The sequence below is a fragment of the Tupaia chinensis genome, unplaced genomic scaffold (genome assembly GCF_000334495.1).
Source record: "Tupaia chinensis unplaced genomic scaffold, TupChi_1.0 Scaffold148234_1, whole genome shotgun sequence".
Lineage (NCBI taxonomy): Eukaryota > Metazoa > Chordata > Mammalia > Scandentia > Tupaiidae > Tupaia > Tupaia belangeri.
In genome coordinates this window covers 5,579,184-5,593,408 of record NW_006208084.1, presented here as the reverse complement: position 1 = coordinate 5,593,408, position 14,225 = coordinate 5,579,184, and positions in this window count along the sequence as shown.

Genomic DNA, 14,225 nt, shown 5'->3' with positions numbered 1-14,225 from the left:
ATCTGCAGGACGACCACAGTACTTGCAGTAAAATAATAAGGCAGAAATATGATTGGCATGAACTTAAGAGAGAGTGGTAGAGGGAACCAGCAGTTAACGTAATGGCTATGTCGCTGGACTCCCATGTAGTCGACCGCGCTTCGTGTCCCGGACCCGGTGGCTTAAAACTCACGCCGGGCGCGTGTGCGTGCGTGCCCAAGATCCCGAGAGGAGAACGGAGAAGGGATTGCGGCGTGACCATCCCCCCTGTGGGGTGATTTCTCGCTTTCTGTCTCTATGTTTCTCTCTGTCTGTCTGGCGAGCACACGCGCCCTACAGTGAAAATCTCTAAAAAAAAAAAAAAAAAGAGAGAGAGTGGTAGAAAAGAGACAGAGAGTAAAAACAATTCTAAAAGAACTTCACTAGAGGAAAAACACTCCCATGTGGGAATGTCCAGAGCCCTCACCACCACATCACCTGCTGGCCCCTATCTATGTAATTCCTTAAAAATATATATTAAAAAAGAAAAGATGGGCCAGCAGGTGGCATGATAATTAAGGTGCTGGATCTCACATGGCTGACTCAGTGGTTCATGTTCCAGACTCACTGGTGGTTCAAGTTCCAGACCCACTGGCTTGAAAAACACGCTGCATGTATGTGTCTGTGCCCCCAGAATCCTGAGAGAAGAATGGAGGAGAAGGGATTGCGGCACAGCCATCCCCTCTAGGGAGTGATTTCTTAATTTCCCTCTTTCTTTGTCTCTCATTGGTAGGCACATGTGCCCAGTGACAAAAGTCTTAAAAATTTAAAAAAAAAAAAAAAAGGCAAAGACTTTCAGAGCATGTATAATTATATTCTGCTTACAAGAGAGTTACATGAGATAAAATGGTCTGAAATGGTTAAGAGTAAAAGGACAGATGACCATCTGACCAACTACATTGCAGTGCCTCAGAAAGGACAAGAGAATGGGTATATGAACACTCAGTGTCATACCACAAAATCTAAGGAAAATCTTAACCAGACTCAGGAAAACTGAAAGTCATGGTCATTATTAATCCTCCCAACTGTTTCCTAGCTCTTTCTTGATCTCTGCTATTAGTGTGCCTCTGTCATACCCCCAGGGTCCTAACCTACCTGGCCATGTTGTCAAATAATTAAGGTTACAGGGGCCAGAAGTGAGCACAGGTAGAACATGATGCTCTCCAAGGCTGATTCACATGGGAAGGTTTCAGGTTCGTGTCCAGAGATTTCCCTGAGTATGTTGGTACTCATGCCCGTAATCCAGAGCTGGCTGAGGCTGGGATGGATCATAGAGCTGAGCCTCTGTTGGGGTAGCCTCCACTATAACCTCCACTAAGTGGTGAGTGTTAGACTTTGTTAGCAGAGGCTGTGACTTATGCTGCTCCCCTTTGAACCTTCTGCAACTGGTACTGTGCTGGGCACATGCTAGGCCTTCACAAATGTGTTGAAATGAACAGATGACTTGAATGAATAAGGCCCCATTAGGGAGAGGGGCAGAGTCAGAAGATGAAGCTCTCATTCTGAGTATCCTGCTGGTGAAGCAGAGGGCTCCTGGCTCCTGCTAATCTTCCAGGATCAGGGGACAGACCCTCAAAGCAGCAGAAACAAACTAGAGTAGTCTAACGAATGAATTAAGTATTTGAAATCAGGACAACCTGAAAATTCAGCAAGTCTGGTCACTCGTCCCTGCCGTCCTCATGGGACAAGCGAAAGCTACACCCACGATAAGTTCACAAGGCTCCATTGGACGTGTTTAGGTTAAATCACTAAGCAGCCTATTTCACTTTCATTTTTCCTTTCAGGGGACATGAATCGTTCATGAAGTTGGTACATGTGAAGGAAAGTAAAAACCCCTAAGCATCCACTGAGTAAAAAGAACAGGTTTTGTCATCTTATGGTTACTGCCCTCGTCATCCAGGATTATAAACATGAAGCATCTGCTGAGGGCTAGGTGCAAGAATATCCGTGCTCCTCCTTAAAGACAGGAAGAAGCCCATATTACTAATCTCTGCATTCCCTAGAGAACCTTGCTCCACGCACTCTCCCTGCCTCCCCCTTTCCCTTCTTCCTCCCCTCCCTCCATACACATATACACACACACACCACACCCAGCCCCACTTCTTCCCAATACACAAACAGCTGTGTTCTCATGATTGGACTGACATGAGGTCTATTTATTTGGAGTTAAGAAAAAAAAAATGCTTCACCAATTCTATGAATAGTTTCCTAGCAACTTCTTGTATAACACTTGTGAAATAATGTTCTCTTTTTTATCAAATCCTCGCTTTACTATCTCTCTCTCACCACCAAGGATTCTTAAATTTTCTTTTTTTAAAAGGTTATATTATTTATTTCCTCCATGAGAGAGAAAGGGAGAGAGAAAGAGAGACAGAAACCGTCAACGGGGTGATAATCCACCCCCAACTCCTGCCAGTTCAGATCATGAGATACATGCATGCTACCCAGCAATGTACAAGGCCTCAGGATATGAACCTGGGACCTTCCCATGTGGATCTACTATTGCAGAGCTTTGCTCACTACTGCGCCATTAGCTGTCCCCAAGGAATCGTTTTCTAAGTAACAGAACATTCTGAGGGACTGATTAAAAACTGGAGATATCTCCCTAGAAAAAAAATACATGTAAACATACAAAATAATGTGTAAAATATTGGGTCATGAGAAAAGTCATGACTCATCTTTGCATAGAAAAACACATCATGACTTTCTCGACAACCCAATGCATTGTCAGCCACAATTCCATATATACAATTCAAAGAGTTCATAGTATGCCTGAACCCTACTGAGGAAACCACTTTCCTGACCTCCCTCTACACACAAGGGATATACTCTCTGTTTGATCTCTCTCATCCAGAGAGGGGGGAAAAAAGTGGTTATAGGATGGTTGTCCCTGAAAAACTTAGATAAACTCAACTCACTTCAAATGACCTCCTCCACCCTGCCCTGACTTTGCACATTCTAATTTCAAAGCACCAGGGCTCCTGACTTGGCTGCCTCTCCTTAAATCCTCCCAGCTAGCAAGAGTTAATTAAATGCAAATACACTTTAATGACAGCCTGAGAAAAATGCCATTCAGCTGAGAATGCACCTCTAGAACCTCCCACAGACAAATAAAAGTGGCATCAGGGGTCTACTTACCAGGCTTTTCTTGGCAACCCAAGTCAGCCCTGGTCATTGGCTATCTGTGAATGCCCAAGAGCCAACCACTACACAACTGTGGATGGCGGGCAGTACTCTCCTCCCTCACCCTTTAACACAGTCCAGGGCTGACTTCATTGCTTCATGAGCCCCAGGGGCCTCCTAAATATCATCCAGTCTAGGGATAACCCTACATTCCAGATCAATATCATTGAGGAGAAATACCTCCCTGATCAAGTCTTTCATAAAATGAGAACCAAGTGGAATAAAGAAAGTTATTTACAATTATCACTGAATGTTTATGTGCCAGGCACTATTTAAATGTTTGCCCTAAATATCTTCTGCTATGGTTTGAATGTATCCATGAAAATTCATGTTTAAAAAGGGCAGGACCTTTAAGAGGTGATTAGGTCAGGGGGTTCTGTGCTTGTGAACAGATTAATGCTGTTTTCAAGGGATCAAGTTATCACAGGGCCAGACTCCTAATAAAAGGATAAGTTTAGTCCCCACTTGCTTTCTCTGTCTCACAAGTTTCAACGCCCTTACACTCTCTGCCATGGGATAATGTAACTAGAAGACCCTCATCAAATTCAACCCCTTAATACTGGACTTCCTGGCCTCCAGAACTGTGAGAAATAATGTTCTTTTCTTTATAAATTACCCAGTCTTTGATGTTCTGTTATGGCAATAGTAAATGAACTCAGACTCCTTCTTTAATCCTCATAAACAACCTTCTATGGCAAGGGGCCTCCAACCTTTGAATCTCGGATTGGTATTGGCCAGTCGCCTGTTAGGGACTGGGCTGCACAGCAGGAAGAGAACAGCAGGTGAGGAGAATGAAGCTTCATGTGCATCACTTACATTACTGTAAGACTCTGCCTCCTCTCAAATCAGAGGCAGCATTAAATTCTCATAGAAGAGTGACCTCTATTGTGAACTGTGTGTGAGGGATCTAGTTTGCACACTCTCATATCCATTCCCTTTCACCTCAGCTCTGTAGAAAAATTGTCTTCTGTGAAACCTGTCTCTGGTACCAAAAAGGTTGGGGACTGCTGTCCTAAGGTATAACTTCAAGGAGTCAGTATGATGAAGTAATTAAACAGGCAGCCTCTGGACACAGAGAAACTGAATTGGAAACCCATCTCCTCCATATGTCAGCTATTGATTTGGGGCAAGTTTTTAATCTCTCTGTGCCTCAGTTTTTTTCATCTGTAAAAAGGACACCTCTGTCTTAGAATTAAGCGTGTCCCTACTTATAAGGCATTTCTAGCAACTTCCGGCAGCAGTAAGTGCTCAAAACAAATCAACCACTATCATTCTTTGCATTTCACAGACTAGGGAATTAACTCTCAGAGAAATGAAGCAATTCAAGGTCACATCCCTCAACTGCATATCCAACAAGTGACACAAAAACCTCCAGGACTCTATTAACACTATTAAATGCCTTCTATAATTAATCTTTAGGACACAGCATCATGCCTGCCAAAAATGCACACCTGACTCAATCAATAAGAAAACACAGAATAAACCCAAATTAAGGATCCTTCTTAAAAAAAAAAAAAAAAAAAAAAAAAAAACACTGGTCCAAAATCTTGAAAATGTCATGGCCATAAAGACAAAGCCTGAGGACTGTCCCATATTGAGGAGAACCAGAGATTTAATGACGAATTTCAACACATGATCCTGGATTGGCTCTAGATTCTAAGGGGAAAAAAAATTGTTTATTTTGCTATAAAAGACATTACTAAACCAATGGCAAAATGTCCATAATATCCAGGGGTTGATTATAGTATTATGTCAGCATAAATTGCCTGATTTTGATAATTGTATGAGTATATTCTAGATGTTTGGGGAAATCTCCACTGAAGTATTTACAGGTAAAGGGAGTCATGCCTGCAACTTCCTCTCAAACAGTCCAGAAAAGGAATGATAATATGTATATAGGGAGAGAGAGTGATAAACATGTTAAGATGTTAACCTTTAGGGGGACCAGCCGGTGGAGTATTTACAGGTAAAGGGAGTCATGCCTGCAACTTCCTCTCAAACAGTCCAGAAAAGGAATGATAATATGTATATAGGGAGAGAGAATGATAAACATGTTAAGATGTTAACCTTTAGGGGGACCAGTAGGTGGAGTGATGGTTAAGGCACTGGACACTCCCACATGGCTGACCACAGTTCAAATACCGGACCTGGTGGCTTGCTTTCTCACTTTCCCTCTCTCTCTCTCTGTGTATCTCTCTCTGGTCAAATTAATATAAATGAATGAATAAATAAAATTAAATAAATAATTTTTAAAAAAAGATGTTAACCTTTAGGAAACCTAGGTGAAGAATAGCCAGGCATTTTGTGTACTATTTTTATAATGTTCCTAGAGGTCTATAACTACTTAAAGTAAAAATATTTGAAAAAAGAAAATAAATCATCTTTACATTGTTCATAAAAGCCCTGAGCATATGAGGGGTGGAGCATAATTTTTCTACAGTTCTACCTACAAGACACTGCTTCATTCTAGAGGCTTCCTTGTTGATAGTAACACAGTAGAATTTGCTTTTCCAAAGGCGAAAATATTCCTAAACCATCAATTGGGCCTTTTATAGAGAAGGAATGACATTTTAAGACTGGAAGACACTGTTCTCTCTTGTCTAAGAGGACATAGCCAGTCCTCACCCCTTTACCAGGGTTATACTCATCATTTGACACAGACTCACAAGATCCTTTTTGTCTGCCAGATTTTCACAGGCTTCTAAAGAATGTGGCGAATTTGTTGCTGCTGAATGTGGTTCATTTGCACAAAATTCCTCACTCCTTTTTTCCACCCACGTTTCCATCATCAATGTCCTTTTCTCCAATAGGCCACTTAACAGTAGAAACAGAGAGGGAGGGAAGGAATAACAGGTGAGAGGGAAGACTTAAGTTTATTCAGTCAACAAGCATTCATTTAGTGAGCACCTATTAGGTGCAACCAATTGGGTCAGAGACCCAGCAGGGAGTAAGGGAAGCCTAGCTCTGCCTTCACAGAGATGGCGCTAGGCGAGACATATGGGAGGTGCTAATGCAAGTTGGGAGAGCATTGCAGAAGGGAAAGCATAGGTGCTGGGGGCATTAGAAGAGGGGAAAACTTACTCTGTAAAGGTTAAGAAAAAAAATCTGTAAAGACTTTTGCCACTGGGCATGTGCACTAAGCAGAGAGAGACAGAGGGATACAGAGAGAGAGAAAGTGAGAAATCACCCTCCCCCCAAGAGATAGCCAAGCCCTATTTCTTTCTCCTACAATCTCCTCGCAGAATTTTGAGCATCCAGAGTGATTTTTCAAGTCACTGAGTCCAAGACTGGAATTGGGGAATCCAACGCCCTAACTACCATGCGACCTGCTGGGCCAAGATCACAAAAAATCTTAACCTTGGACGATGTCCTCATGTTAGGTCAAGAAACCTGGTAGTGTGCAGAGAAAATGTTTTCATTTATAAAAGTAAATGTGCTTTCTTCCAAAAATGAACCAAAAAGTTAAACAGGACTGTCAGAGGGGTTGTCAAATGGTACACCATTGTAAAATAGTACATAGGTTTCTCAAAAAATTAAAACTAGGACTACCTTATGATTTCACAGTCTCACTTCTGGATATATAGTGTATCCGAAATAACTGAAAGCATGATCTTGAAGAGGTTTTTTTCACAATCATGTTCATTTTAGTATTATTCACAGTAGCTAAAAGGTGAACACCACCCAAGTATCTATCAACAGATGAATGACTACAGAAAATGTAACATATACACATGATGGAATATTATTTAACATTCAAAAGGAGGGAAATCTTGTCACATGCTACAACCTGAATAAACATTATGCTAAGTTAAATAAGCCAGTTACAAAAAGATAAATACTATATGATTCCACTTAGGTAAAATGCCCAAAATAGTTCATCATAAAGACAGAAAGTAGAATGGTGGTTGCCAGGGACTAGGGGGGAGGAGACATACAGAGTTACTATTATGATTTAATGTTTTTAATGTTTTCATTTCGTAAGATTAAAAAGTTCTGAAGGTCTGTTTTACAAGAATGTAAATATACTTAACACTATTAAACTGTACACTTAAAAATAACTAAAATAGCAAGTTTCCTGCACAACAATAATAATATTAAAAAAAAAATGACCCAGTAATTCCACTTTTAGGCACCTACCAAAGGACAGGAAAACAATCAGTTGGAAAAACACTTGTGTATCTATTTTTATTGCAGCTTTACTCATAATTGCTAGGACATGGAATCAACCCAAATGTCCAAGAACGGACAAGTGTATTGAAAATTATGGCTCATGTACTTTATGGAATACTACTCTGTCATAAAAAAAAAATGAGGGAACCAGCAGTTAGCGTAATGGCTATGTCTCTGGACACCCACATAGTCGACTGCAGTTCGCATCCCGGACCCGGTGGCTTGAAACTCATGCCGGGCGCGTATGCATGTGCGTCCAAGATCCTGAGAGGAGAATGGAGGAGAAGGGATTCCAGCGTGACCATCTCCCCTAGGGGGTGATTTCTCACTTTCTGTCTCTCTGTCTCTCTCTGTCTGTCTGGCGAGCACACGCGCCCTATAGCAAAAACCTCTCAAAAAAAAAAAAAAAATGAGACCCTGACATTTGATACATAGAGGACAAATATAATTCTCTTTATCTTAGCCAAGGGAAGGGGAGGGGCCATTGCCTAAGACCAAATTGTCCTGTAACAAACACAGACAAGAAATGGTGACTGTTTTGTAGGCAATCAACAGTATCTACTGTTGTGGGATGGCTTCAGTGATGCCCAGGTTCTTGGTGTTTTGGACAAAGAATTGAGCAAAACACACCAATAGCAAAAGTGAAAGTTAGTCTATTAAATAAAAGCAAAAGTACACTCCCAAGAAGTAGGAGCAGGCCAGGTGTGAGAGAGAAAGAGTGGCTCAATGGTCACTTTAGTTATTTACCATGAGGTTTATCATTTCTTAACCAGGGTCATGTTAAGTCAGTCATTGACTGAGCCCACTGCTTTTCCTAATCTCATTGGCTATATCCAATGTAGCTGGCCCATTGATTCATCTCCTTGGCTATATGACATGTGGCTCCTGCCTACATTATCTTAGACAGGGACTTTTCTACCCTGATTGGTATTTCTATCTAGCCACATAGACAGCTGCTCCAGCCCCCTTAGCTGCTCCCATTTTCTAGCTTTCTTCCTGCCTCAGTACCACATCCTGGTTCAGTTTCCCTAGCTTCCTGTCACAACTCAGACAACCTGATTCTCACACAGAAGTTCTAGGCCAATGCTTTTCCAACAGAAACATGTATCATTGTCAACTGAAACTCTTAAACAATAAATAAATAAAAATTTACAGGCTTTATGTCCATACGATAGCCCCATCGGTCAGAATGTCTGTGATGGGAACCATGAGGCTTGATTTTTTAGTCTCTGGTGGTGATGCCGGTACATGTTAAAGTCTAAGGACAGCAGTTCTAGTGTCAGTCTTGACCTTTAGCTGAAGAGATTTGAGCACTTCCAACTTGTCACCCTGAGAGGCTTCGAGTCCCACAATTCCAGCGTTGGTCCAGTGTCTGTGTTTCAAATTGTCTAACTACATGGTTCTCCTAACCCAAGTTCCATGTACACCATAGACCCAACAACTTAACTTCTGCCTTAGTATTACTATTATTACTGCTAATGATTATTATGGCTATTACTATGTTATTTATTTATTACTGCATTACCTTTCATTGAACTCTTGCCATATACCAAGCACTTTACATCATTAGCTCACCTTGATACAATAAAATGTATACACTCACACACACACACACACACACACACATACATACACATCTGGTCTTTGTTTCCAGTTACCAGCGCAGAGCTCTTAAAAACTCTTGGAATTTCCTGAGTGATAGGAACATCTTTGTTATGCTAATAAAGAAGCTCCTTGCAGCTTCCCTAGATAGTTTCAGGATGGGAGTTGTTCCCCAGAAAAGCCAGTCATTTGATTAAAGAACCGAAACTTTCAGCACTCTCTCCCCCACCTTCTGGGGAGGTAAGACAGACAGGAGATGGATTTAAGTCATATGGCCAGTGATTTAATCAGTCAAGCCTAAGGAACGAAACTTTGATTAAAAATTAACCTTCAAAAGTGAAGCTTAAGGAGCTTCCTAGTTGGTGAATGCAGCCCCCTGATCCCACGGGCAGAGACTTCTGTGTCTGAGACCCTTCTAGATCTTGGCCTGTGTGCTATGTCATCTGCTGTTCACTTTTATAATAACAAGTAAGTCATAAGTAGAATGCTTTTCCTGAGTTCTGCGAGTTGTTCTAGTCAATTATTGTGAGAAACACACTCACCTACCCAATGCCGAAGAATACGTATACAGAGACACAAGGTTCAAGAAAGCGAGACTTGGGACCAGCAGTTAGCAAAATGGCTATGTCGCTGGACTCCCACGTAGTCAACCACGGTTCGAGTCCCAGACCCGGTGGCTTAAACTCACACCGGGCGCGTGTGCGTGTGTGCCCAAGATCCCAAGAGGAGAATAGAGGAGAAGGGATTGCAGCGTGGCCATCCCCCCTGGGGGGTGATTTCCTGCTTTCTGTCTCTTTGTCTCTCTCTGTCTGTCTGGCAAGCGCATGCGCCCTATAGCAAAAATCCTCTCCAAAAAAAAAAAAAAAAAAGAAAGCGAGACTTTAATGGCAGTCTTGAAAGAGTGAGTGTCTGATGGGCAGGCACACTCAGAATGGCTACAACAAGCGACTTATTCCCTAGTGTGCAAGTCCCTCCCCTAGTTCCTCGTTGGCTGAGTGCTATGGGGTGAACAATCTTCCCAGGCATCACTCAAGTTTTATTATTCCCTTACTAGATATTAAGGTGCAGACTCAGGATGAGCCTGCAAAAAAGACCTGCCAAATGTCCTGAGAAGGGAGAAGATCTGGGAAGGGAAGAAGGAGCAAAGGGCTGGTGACCAATCACCATCTTGAGAACTTATTTTTCAAGGGCGACTTGATGTTTCTGAGTTTTGTTTATTCAGGAACTTTGCAAGAATGCGTACTTTCTAGGGTTGTCACATCTGCAAGTTGGTTAAGCAACTTCTTTTAAGCTTTTCTTTTTACTTTTTTTTTTTTTTGGAGAGATTTTCACTGTAGGGCACATGCGCTCGCCAGACAGAGAGAGACATAGAGACAGAAAGCGAGAAATCACCCCCCAGGGGGGATGGTTACGCCGCAATACCTTCTCCTCCATTCTCCTCTCGGGATCTTGGGCACACACGCACAAGCGTCTGGCGTGAGTTTTAAGCCACCGGGTCCGGGACACGAACCGCGGTCAACTACGTGGGAGTCCAGCGACATAGCCATTACGCTGCTGGTTCCAAGCTATTCTTGAAAACGAATCACTTAAGGCTATTTTCTTACAATTATCAAACATCAGAGGGGGGTCATGGGAGCCCCTAAATTTGTAGCCAAGTTGGACAGAAGTACAGCTGCCACTGATGTTTGAAGGAAGGGCAATCTTTTGGGGGACTTTGCCCTTTCACTCAAAGGATCTGATTTAACTCAGAGTAGTCAGAATTGAACTAAATAGAACTGTAGAACATTCAGCGGTTGTGGGAGAATTGGTGTTGAACTGCACTTACATAACCGTGACAACAGTTTTATGAAAGGGATCGATATCCCCATTTCATGAATAAGAAGCTGAGACTGAGAGTGTGTTCGTGTTCCCACTATCACACAGTAGGAAGCAGGAGAGCCCACATATACACTCAGGTTTGCTAAACTCCAGAGCCTGAGCCTTTAATCCAAGATGACAGTTTAGCACAACACTAAGGGGTAGCCCTCATATTTCGGGTACATTTCCTGCCGATGTGTCATGCAGAGCCCTACAACTGCTTCACTAGTGTCTGTGGAATTTGCCTACTCTCCAGACTCACCTGGGACATTTATTAGAGGGATTCATTGGAGGGATTCCAAAGGGATTCCCTTGAAGATTCTGCCCCAGTAAGTTCGGTTCGGGGTGGGACTTGGGAGTTTTTATTTATATTTTGTAAAAAAAAAAAAATATTTATTTATCATGATTATTATTTTTTAAATTTGCTATAGGGCATGCACACTCACCAGAGGGAGACAGAGAAAGAGAAAGTTAGAAAGCAAGCCACTAGGTCCAGGACTTAAACCACGATCGACCATGTAGGAATCTAACGCCTTAACCACCACACCACCTGCTGGTCCCAGGATTTTTTTTTTTTAGTTATTATTTAATTTTATTTGCTATTATTATTAAGTTTTTAAATTTGACTGGAGAGGAACAGAAAGAGAGAAAGAGAAAATGAGAAAGCAAGCCACCAAATCCAGGAATCCAGCACCTTAACCACCACACCACCTGCTGGTCCCAGGATTTTTTTTTTTTAGTTATTATTTAATTTTATTTGCTATTATTATTAAGTTTTTAAATTTGACTGGAGAGGAACAGAAAGAGAGAAAGAGAAAATGAGAAAGCAAGCCACCAAATCCAGGAATCCAGCACCTTAACCACCACACCACCTGCTGGTCCCAGGATTTTTTTTTTTTAGTTATTATTTAATTTTATTTGCTATTATTATTAAGTTTTTAAATTTGACTGGAGAGGAACAGAAAGAGAGAAAGAGAAAATGAGAAAGCAAGCCACCAAATCCAGGAATCCAGCACCTTAACCACCACACCACCTGCTGGTCCCAGGATTTTTTTTTTTTAGTTATTATTTAATTTTATTTGCTATTATTATTAAGTTTTTAAATTTGACTGGAGAGGAACAGAAAGAGAGAAAGAGAAAATGAGAAAGCAAGCCACCAAATCCAGGAATCCAGCACCTTAACCACCACACCACCTGCTGGTCCCAGGATTTTTTTTTTTTAGTTATTATTTAATTTTATTTGCTATTATTATTAAGTTTTTAAATTTGACTGGAGAGGAACAGAAAGAGAGAAAGAGAAAATGAGAAAGCAAGCCACCAAATCCAGGAATCCAGCACCTTAACCACCACACCACCTGCTGGTCCCAGGATTTTTTTTTTTTAGTTATTATTTAATTTTATTTGCTATTATTATTAAGTTTTTAAATTTGACTGGAGAGGAACAGAAAGAGAGAAAGAGAAAATGAGAAAGCAAGCCACCAAATCCAGGAATCCAGCACCTTAACCACCACACCACCTGCTGGTCCCAGGATTTTTTTTTTTTAGTTATTATTTAATTTTATTTGCTATTATTATTAAGTTTTTAAATTTGACTGGAGAGGAACAGAAAGAGAGAAAGAGAAAATGAGAAAGCAAGCCACCAAATCCAGGAATCCAGCACCTTAACCACCACACCACCTGCTGGTCCCAGGATTTTTTTTTTTTAGTTATTATTTAATTTTATTTGCTATTATTATTAAGTTTTTAAATTTGACTGGAGAGGAACAGAAAGAGAGAAAGAGAAAATGAGAAAGCAAGCCACCAAATCCAGGAATCCAGCACCTTAACCACCACACCACCTGCTGGTCCCAGGATTTTTTTTTTTTAGTTATTATTTAATTTTATTTGCTATTATTATTAAGTTTTTAAATTTGACTGGAGAGGAACAGAAAGAGAGAAAGAGAAAATGAGAAAGCAAGCCACCAAATCCAGGAATCCAGCACCTTAACCACCACACCACCTGCCAGCCCCTGAGCTTTTATTTTTAACGAGCCCTTCAGGCACATTTGGAAAGCTCTGGTCTGTTCTGCATTTATCTGCCTTCTTACTCAGGTACATCAATCTGCCCTACAACCCAAGCCTTCTGTGGCTGATTGCTTGGGCACCTGATGCCTTCTTCATAGAGATTCTGAAGAGCTGGATATATTAAAACGTAGCCTTTTCCAATCTCCACACTGACTGACTCACTCCTACACTTGAAAGAACTTTAATGAATCAGGCAATTTGAATTCAACTCAGCGTGTCTAAGGCCAAGTCCATCAACAGCCCTGTCCCTGCTTCCTGCTCCTCCTCTTACTTTCTATGACTCAGTGAAGGACCCATCATCCACTCAAATGGCTGAGCAGGAATCTTTAGAATATATTTATCTCTATTCTCCTTGACTCTACATTTCCTGATCTTCCATTTCTAGTGATTTCTACCTTCTAAATAATACAAACCAGCCTCTTCTCTTTTTTTCCCACTGGCTAACTGATATCCCACTCCACTTTTTACCCAGACCAGTTTAATAACAAAACTTTCTGTCCTCATTTTTTTCCATACCCCAAACCCATATCTACCACACCATGGAAGGCAGATCACATATGCCAAAGATGGTTGCATAATAGCTCCGATTTCACATGTTCTTCTAAAATCTTTGTTACCCCATCAAGAGGTCGGGGTCTCCTTTCCCTTCCCTTGAATATCAGTGCACTTTTGTGACTGTCTTTACCAACAGAGAATACAAAAGTGGTGCCTCTTGTCCTCCAAGGCCAATTCCTAAAAGGTGACTCAGAGACCTGCTTGCTTATTAGGACACTCACTCTTGACATCTAAGGCTTCTTGGAAGCTGTCATTTGCCCTGAGATCCCCATGCTGGGAGGAAGCCCATGCAAGCCCATGCAAAGAGATTGCTTGGGATAACCTTGAAACTACAGAAGAGATGCCCAGCCAGCCCCAGCTTCTCCAGCCCTGTTCCAGCTATATTGTTCTAGTACTCTCTAGATACAACCGCACGAAAGCCACTGTGCTAGTTAATTCTGTTGCTAATAACAGAATTACCTGAATCTGGGTCATTTATAAAAATAGACATTTATTCAGTTACACTCTGGAGATTAAAAGTTCAGGGGTCGCATCTCTAGTGGGGAATTTTGTGCTAACAGATAACATGTGGTGAGCAGGAGCTAGAGAAGAGTAGAGTATGCTTCTGTATGTCCCATTCTCTCTCCTTATAATCTCACCAGGACTCAATCATGGAGTCCCACCCAATGCCTAATCACTCCCCAAAGACTCCACCTCTCAACCCCTTAATTAGATCAAATCTCTCCCCTCTCAACACCATTGCAATGGCTCGCGAACGTTTGTAGGGCCTCTGTACT